The sequence below is a fragment of the Desmodus rotundus genome, chromosome 1 (assembly GCF_022682495.2).
Source record: "Desmodus rotundus isolate HL8 chromosome 1, HLdesRot8A.1, whole genome shotgun sequence".
NCBI lineage: Eukaryota > Metazoa > Chordata > Mammalia > Chiroptera > Phyllostomidae > Desmodus > Desmodus rotundus.
In genome coordinates this window covers 153,842,202-153,851,431 of record NC_071387.1, presented here as the reverse complement: position 1 = coordinate 153,851,431, position 9,230 = coordinate 153,842,202, and the positions used below count along the sequence as shown (strand labels likewise).

General features: G+C 39.5%; 1 pseudogene; it reads left to right on the top strand.

Annotated features, from left to right (window-relative positions):
* Window positions 1-459: 459 nt before the first annotated feature.
* On the top strand, window positions 460-579 carry LOC112307583 (small nucleolar RNA SNORA66; annotated as a pseudogene).
* Window positions 580-9,230: the final 8,651 nt, after the last annotated feature.

Below are 9,230 nucleotides of genomic sequence, written 5' to 3'. Positions count from 1 at the left end.
GTCCTCGGAAAAGCATTGCCAGTCTAATTTAGTGTTAAGGACAGTTTGGTAAATTCAAATTTAAATGACATGCCACTTATTTTTCTAGAAGTGCTATTCTGTTTTTATCCACAGAATAAAATTTTCATTATGCCTGGGTTGTGCCACTGGATGTAGAAAGTCCTGTTTTAACAAATAGAATTTGTGAATCTGGTTAGTCATTTAATGTCATTGTGCTTCAGGTTTCCCACTGATATGACAGAATATCAGAAAAATTTATTCTATTACCTTCAAGGTGATAATGTTTGAATTAAGTTCTTTTTTTTTAAGCAAAATAAACCCAGTATATGTCTTGGATAAATATTTAAGTTGTCTTCAAATAAATCTTGAATTTTTGAATCCTGCTTTAATATTTAGAGTGCTGTGATCTTGAGAAAAATAATCTCTCCAAATCCCAATTTCTTTCGCTATAAATTTGGGTTGCTCTCTTAAGAACTAAGTTAGTGATGAGGGGAGCCAGGTTTGCTAAAGTAATTGTAGTGATAGAAATGTAGTAACCTCAGAAGCTACTAAGGTGGTTCATTCTATCTCAGTACAGTGAACAACAACAACAAAAAAAGAGAGACAACTGGAAGATGGCAGCCAGATAGGTGGGAGCAGAGTCCGCTTCCCCCTGTGCACTGGTGAAAGCCTAGCTGATCTGAGGAACAGAGCGAACAGCCAATGGTATTCCAGCATATATGAAGATCGAAGACCAAAAATTGTAGAGGACATTGAAAAACCAGACAGTAAGAAGAGTGCTTAAGGACACTAAGGTCCCTGGGACCAGCACAGGCACCAGGGCAGCTGAAGCCCCAGGCCTGCCTGCAGGGTCTGCTGCAAGGTTCTTGGGAGAGAGCCAGGCTAGGCTGTGTGAGAGGCCAGGTACTTGTTTGGACTTGGGGGCTTGAATAGGAGGAATTTCTCAAAAAGAAAAAGAGAATATAGAGGCACTCAGCGGCTGTTCAGAGAATTCTCTGCAGCAGCCTTGGCCTCTTGCGCCCCCACCCCCACAGCCCCTGGACTGTGAACACCAGATAAGCAGCTCCAGCACACACCTGAAGCCCAGGTGGGTGAGCACCCAGATCAGCGGCCCTACAGCCCAGGTGCACACACCACAGGTCGGTGGGCACCCCGATCAGCGGCCGGGCTACCCGGGCACACAAACCCAAAGCCCCGGGAGGGTGTGCACGACAGTCAGCGGCCAGGCTGCCCATGGGCGACCACACCTGAAGCACCTGGGACTGAACACCTCCCACCTAGCCCCTGCGCACAGAGCCCTGCAGGGCCTACTCACTCTCTAGGAGGAAGGCAGAATGCCCAGCAGAGGGGAGCTGCAGGGTTAGGGGAGATGGCAGTCCCCAGAAAGACTTGACTCAGTAGGGGGCTGAACTACCCTGAAGGAGCACCAGAGCCCCTAGCATCTAGGACAGCAAAGAGCAAGAAGGTGGAGTGTGAGTTGTCCTTAATTGGTTCATCTCAAGGACAGCACAACTGGTGGACTAAAGGCCTAGGAGCAGAAGGACCCTGAGGAACTGGACTTGAGGCTGGACAACAGCAAAGAGTGTGGCTCAGGAAGGGAGAAAAGTGAAACCAATCCCTCCAACCGCTGCCCCATCTCCCATTTCACAGACAGGAAGACTAGCAGAACTGGACTGACCGGTTTAAAGACTTCAGAAGATTTTTTTTTTAATTCCTTCTTCCTTTCTGTCCTTCTTTCTTTTTTTAATTCTTTCTTCCTTCCTTCCTTCACTTTTTTTATTCCTTCTTCCTGCCTCTCTCATTTATTTTTTATTTTAATTTTTGTTAAAATTCCTTCTTCCTTTCTTTCCTCCGATCTTTTTCATTCCTTCTTCCTTCTTTCCTTCCTCCCTTTCCTTTTCTATTCCTTTTTCCTTCCTTCCCTTTCTCTTTTTTTCCCCTCTTTTTCCCACAGGTGAGACAATAAAACCTGGAGCTGTGAAAAGACCAGAGTTAGACCCAAATAGGGGTCATCCTAACAACTGAGACAGTGAGGCAAATTTCATGTTGCTACTCCAGAGAACTTGCGAGGTGGGAGAGGTGAACACCAGTACACCTGCTGGAAGAGGAAACCCACCAACAAAGGAACCACCAACAGATAACAACAGAAGAAGGTGAAAGAGGGAGTGGAAGCCACACTAACCTCAATCCAGGACTGATCTGGAAATACAACTAAATAGTGGAGAAATTACTAAGAACAAACATCTGAACAGCAGTGAGAGAGAAGCCTCAAAACCTTGTACACACAGAAGAATCAGCTTCAACACAAACTGTCCACATCTGCACAACAGAATACGAGACATGGTGGACGGAGTGACCCTCAATTAACCAGCTCGAGGGAAGGATCCATAAAAGAAAGACCCAACAACAATCAAAACCCAAATACATACAGAGAGCCAACATAAATAACAGCCCAAGGTCAGAGAGCTCAGGAGATTAAGGAGACGGCACCACTGAATCCCATTGGCATTCTACCATAGAAGTTCACACCATAAACTGAGGGAGTCAGAACAGATCAATTTAAAAAGCAGAGGCTAACAAGAAGAGTCTCACAAACAATGGGAAGACAAAGAAACAATCCCCAAATGAAAGGAAAAGAGGAAGCCTCAGAAAGAATGCTAACTGAAATAGAGGCAAGTCAACTATCAGATACTGAGTTCAAAGCAATGGTTATCAAAAGCTCACTGAGCTCACAGAGAATTACCAGAAATTACAGGGAAACTACAATGAACTCACTGCAAACTATATCAACATTAAAAAGGAAATAGAAACTATCAACAAGGGCCAAGAGGAAATGAAGAATACAATTTCTGAACTGAAGAACGCAGTAGAAGGAATCAAAAACAGGCTTGATGAAGCAGAGGATCAGATCAGCGAGCTGGAGGACAAAGTAGAAAAAAACACCCAGAAAGAGCAAGAAAAGGAAAAGAGGCTCAGAAAGAATGAAGAGGGATTAAGGGAAATGCAAGACAACATGAAACATAATAATATCCGTATAATACGGATACCAGAAGAAGAAGAGCAAGGGAAAGAAAACCTGTTTGAAAAAGTAATGATGGAAAACTTCCCTAATCTGATGAGAGAAAAAAATCACACTAATCCAGAAAACACAGAGAGTCCCAAGCAAGAGGAACCCAAAAAGTCTCACTTCAAGACACATAATAATTAAAATGGCAAAATTCCAAGACAAAGAGAGAATCATAAATGCAGCAAGGGAGAAACAGGAAGTAACATACAAGGGAGCCCCAATAAGGTTAGCAACTGACTTCTCAATGGAAACGCTCCAAGCCAGAAGAGAATGGCAAAAAATATTCCAAGTAATGAGAACCAGAGGCCTGCGACCAAGGCTATTCACCCAACAAGGCTCTCAATCAAGATAGAAGGCCAAATAAAGAGCTTCCCAGACAAAAGATTCTAAAAGAATACGCTTCCACCAAACAGCTCTGCAAGAGATGCTAAAGGGACTGCCTTAAGGAAAGGAAGGAAAAGAGAAAGAGAGAAGAACACAAGTATGAAAAAATGGCAATGAATAACTACCTATCAATAATAACCTTAAACGTAAATGGATTAAATGCTCCAATCAAAAGACATAGAATAGCTGAATGGATAAGAAAGCATGACCCACACATATGCTGCCTACAAGATACCCACCTCAGGACAAAAGACTTACACAGACTGAAAGTGAAGGGCTGGAAACAAATTTTCCAAGCAAACGGACAGGAAAAAAAAGCAGGGGTAGCAATACTCATATCAGACAAAATAGACTTCCAAAGAAGGGCCATAAAGAGAGACCCAGAAGGTTAGTTCATAATACTCAAAAGAAGAATCCACCATGAAGACATAAACATTGTAAATATATATGCGCCCAACATAGGAGCACCCAAATACATGAAGAAAATCTTGGAGGACTTCAAGAAAGATATTGACAGCACCACAATTACAGTAGGGGATTTTAACACCCCACTGTCAAAAATGGACAGATCTTCCCAACAAAATATCAGCAAAGATATTGTGTCATTTAACAATACCCTAGATGAAATGGACTTAACTGATATATATAGAGAGCCTTTCATCCCAAAGAAGCAAAATGCACATTCTTTTCAAGTGTACATGGAACATTTTCAAAGATAGACCACATGATAGAACACAAAACAAGCCTCAACAAACTCAAGAAAATTGAAATCACATCAAGCATTTTCTCTGACCACAAGGGACTGAAACTAGAAACCAACCCCAAAGGAAAAAACCCAAAACACTCGAAATCATGGAGATTGAATAGCATGTTATTAAACAATGAATGGGTCAAGAACGAGATTAGGGAAGAAATCAAAAAGTTTCTGGAAACAAACGAAAATGAACTCACAACAACCCCAAACTTATTGGACACAGCAAAGGCAGTCCTGAGAGGGCAGTTCATAGCAATAGAGGCCCACCTTAAAAAGATAGAAACATTTCAAACAAACAACCTAACCCTACGCCTACAAGAACTCGAGGAACAACAACAAAGACAGCCCAGAGCAAGTAGCAGGAAGGAAATAACCAAGATCAAAGCAGAGTTAAATGACATAGAGACTAAAAGCACAATTCTAAGGATCAATGAATCTAGGAGCTGGTTCTTTGAAAAAATAAACAAAATCAACAAGCCTTTAAGCAAGCTCATCAAGAAAAAAAGAGAGAAGATCCAAATAAACAGAATTAGAAATGAAAGAGGAGAGATTACAACTGATACCACAGAAATACAAAGGATTGTAAGAAATTACGGCGAAGAACTGTATGCCAAGAAATTTGAAAACCTAGGTGAAATGGACACATTTCTAGAAAAATATAATCTTCCAAAACTGAATGAAGAAGAAGCAGAAAGCCAGAATAGACTAATAACAGCAGATGAAATTGAAACAGCAGTCATCAAAAAACTCCCAACACACAAAAGCCCTGGACCAGATGGTTTCACAGGAGAATTCCATAAAACATTTAAGGAAGAGTAACCCCTATCCTTCACAGACTATTCCAAAAAGTCCAAAATGATGGAAGACTCCCAAACTTTTTTTATGAAGCCAGCATCATCCTAATCTCCAAACCAGATAAAGACACAATGAAGAAAGAAAACTTCAGGCCAATATTGCTGATGAACATAGATGCTAAAATTCTCAACAAAATATTGGCAAACCGCATCCAGCAATACATTAAAAAGATCATACACCATGATCAAGTGCAATTCATCCCAGGGATGCAAGGATGGTACAATATTCACAAGTCAATAAACATAATACATCACATAAACAACAGCAAAGACAAAAATCACATGATTATATCAATAGATGCAGAAAAAACATTTGATAAGATACAGCAACCATTTATAATAAAAACACTCAGCAAAGTGGGAATAGAGGGAGCATTCCTCAACATAATAAAGGCCATATATGAGAGACCTACAGCCAATATCATACTCAATGGACAAAAACTTAGAGCTTTCCCACTAAGATCAGGAACAAGACAAGGGTGTCCACTTTCACCACTTCTATTCAACATAGTATTGGAAGTTTTAGCCACAGCAATAAGACAAGAAAAGGAAATAAAAGACATCCAAATTGGAAAGGAGGAAACAAAACTGTCATTGTTTGCAGATGACATGATAGTGTCCATAGAAAATCCTATAGACTCTGCCCCAAAACTGCTTGACCTAATAAATGAATTTGTCATAACAGCGGGATACAAAGTCAATATCCAGAAATCAAAGGCATTTTTGTATACCATCAATGAACCATCAGAAGCAGAAATCAGGAAAAAAAATCCCATTTGATACAGCAACAAGAAAAATAAAATACCTAGGAATAAACCTAACCAAGGAGGTAAAAGACCTGTACTCAGAAAACTACACAACACTGAAGAAAGAAATTAAGGAAGACACAAACAAATACTATGTTCATGGATTGGAAGAATTAACACCATCAAAATGGCCATACTACGCAATGCAATTTATAGATTCAATGCAATCCCTATTAGAGTACCCATGACATATTTCACAGATATAGAGCAAACACTTCAAAAATTTATATGGAACCATAAACGACCCCGAATAGCTGCTGCAATTTTGAGAAAGAAGAGCAAAGCAGGAGAGATCACAATACCTGACATCAAACTGTATTACAAGGCCACTGTAATCAAAACAGCCTGGTACTGGCATAAAAACAGGCACATAGACCAATGGAACAGAACAGAGAGCCCAGAAATAAACTCAAGTCTTTACGGTCAATTAATATTTGACAAAGGAGGCAGGAGCATAGAATGGAGCAAAAACAGCCTCTTCAACAGATGGTGTTGGGAGATCTGGACAGCTATGTGCAGAAAAATGAAACTCGATCACCAACTTACGCCATACACAAAAATAAATTCAAGGTGGATAAAAGACTTAAATATAAGTCGTGACACCATTAAAGCCCTAGAGGAGAACATAGGCAGGAAAATCTCAGATATCTCATGCAGCAGTATTTTCACTGATATGTCTCCTAGAGCAAGGGACATAAAGGAAAGAATAAACAAATGGCATCTCATCAAAATAAAAAGCTTCTGCATGGCCAAAGAAAACAGCATTAAAATAAAAAGAGAACCAACTGTATGGAAAAACATATTTGCCAATGATACCTCAGACAAAGGTTTAATCTCCAAAATATATAAAGAACTCACACAACTCCATTCTAAGAAGACAAACAACCCAATTAAAAAATGGGCTAAGGACTTGAACAGACACTTCTCCAAGGAGGACATACAGAGGGCCCAAAGACATATGAAAAGATGCTCAGTATCATTAGCTATCAGAGAGATGCAAATTAAAAGCACAATGAGATACCACCTCACAGTGGTCAGAATGGCCATCATAACCAAAGCAACAAACAACAAGTGTTGGAGAGGTTGTGGAGAAAAGGGAACCTTAGTGCACTGTTGATGGGATTGTAGACTGGTGAAGACACTATGGAAAACAGTATGGAATTTCCTCAGAAAGCTAAAAATGGATCTGCCATTTGACCCAGCAATTCCACTTCTAGGATTATATCCTAAGAACCCTGAGACACCAATCCAAAAAAACCTATGTACCCCAATGTTCATAGCAGCAGAATTTACAATAGCCAAGTGATGGAAGCAACCTAGGTGCCCATCAGTAAATGAATGGATCAAAAACTATGGTACATTTACACAATGGAATTCTATGCAGCAGAAAGAAAGAAGGAGCTCTTAGCCTTTGTGACAGCATAGATGGAACTGGAAAGCATTATGCTAAGTGAAATAAGCCAGGCGGTGAAAGACAAATACCATATGATCTCACCTTTAACAGGAACCTAATCAACAAAACAAATAAGCAAGCAAAATATAACCAAGACACTGAAATAGAAAAAAGGCCAACAGTGACCAGAGGGGAGAGAGGAGGGAATTTCAGGGGAAAAGGGTGAAGGGTTTTTAGGAACAACTATAAAGGACACATGGACAATAACGGAGGGGGCAGAAATGGGAGGGGGGAGGGCTGGCTATTAGGCTGGGGTGGGGGGAAAAGGCAGAGAACTGTACTTGAATAACAATAAAATTAGAAAAAAAAATTCAGTTAATAAATGTGCTTGACCCAAGATAGGCCTGCAATGAGTGGTAGCTATATTTTTATTATTAGTGTTTTATTTAAAAAATACAGTTAATCTGTATTATTCACTTATAATATTTTTATGAATTTGCCTACTGGCTACAATTTACTCATAACCTAAAACCCATACTTTGGCACTTCTACAGTCATTTGCACACAAATGTTTGTTTGCGTGGAGCAGTGAAAAATCTGAGGTACCTGAAGTGCGTGTTTCTACTGATGTCAAAAAAGGTGATGTTATGCCTTTTTGTCTCAGCTCTCATGTCCTTTTTGTGGTCTATTTAGTGACATATTTGTGGCACTATTTTTGTGATTTTGGTCAGAAATTTCACTGTTTAAAATGGTACTCAAACATAGTACTGAAGTGTTTTCCCAAGAACAAGAAGGCTACGTTGAGTCTTATGGAGAAAATACATGTGTTAGATCAGTTTCAGTGTGGCACAAATCATAGGACTGATGGCCACGACATTATTACTAAATAAGTAGTTTTTGTTTCTTATGTTTTTAAAGATTTTATTTATTTACTTTTAGAAAGAGGAGAAGTGAGGGAGAAAGAGGAGGATAGAAACATTGATGTGCAAGAGGAACACTGATTGGTTGCCTCTCACATGTTCCCAAATGGGGACCTGGCCCCCCAATCCAGGCATATGCCCTGACCAGGAACTGAACCAGCAACCTTTTGGTTTGCAGGATGACTCCCAACCCCCTGAGCCACACCAGTCAGGGCAAATAAGTTGTTTTTATACAGAAAAGCTCATAAACAAAGTTATGCATTCATCAGTTGACTGAAAGGCTTGCAATAACCTAATTCTAGGGAGCAATGGTTCAATGTTTAGTAATTCTGTGTTCACGGTGACTTTATGGAACATAAGTGCCATGAATCATGAGAATCAACTGTGTTTGTATCAGAGCTTGCTTTAAAAATACTTGCTGTTTAGTGAAATTCTACACAAAGAGGAGTATTGGAATTCTCAGAATAACTTTATTCCTATAAATACCAGAAGTACCTAGTTATATCAATATTTGATAGAACCTAGCAAATATTAAGAATCAAAGCCAGATCTAATTTATGCCACTCTAACTAGAGTTCTCTTTGTTTTGTCTAGGTCAACCTGGTTGGTGGTGTAGTAAAACAGAAACATGGTGTATAGGAACATAGGTTTTACTTCTGAATAGAAGCTGTGGCAAGAGCAGGTATACGGTTGTTTGTATGAAAAAATAATACAATAATTAATTAATAATAATAACAGAATAAAATGTGTTTCACATACCCACAACTATAAACCTACTTTTTCCTTACTCTGTATATGACTTGAATGAGGAGACATTTTGGAAGGAAGAAATTAGAGTCCTGCTAATAGGGTCCTTCCTTGCCACTCCCCCAAATGCATTCCCATGCATTATTCTGAGGATATAATGAATAAATAGAGTGGTTTTCTGAGAGGAAAAAAAAAACCTTACAAGGGTGTGCTGAGTAGACTGGAAGAATGAAGGGTTCTGAAAACAAAATTTGTCCATGAATAATTTTCTATAACTTTTTCTGTTATTTTGGGGGTGTATAAGT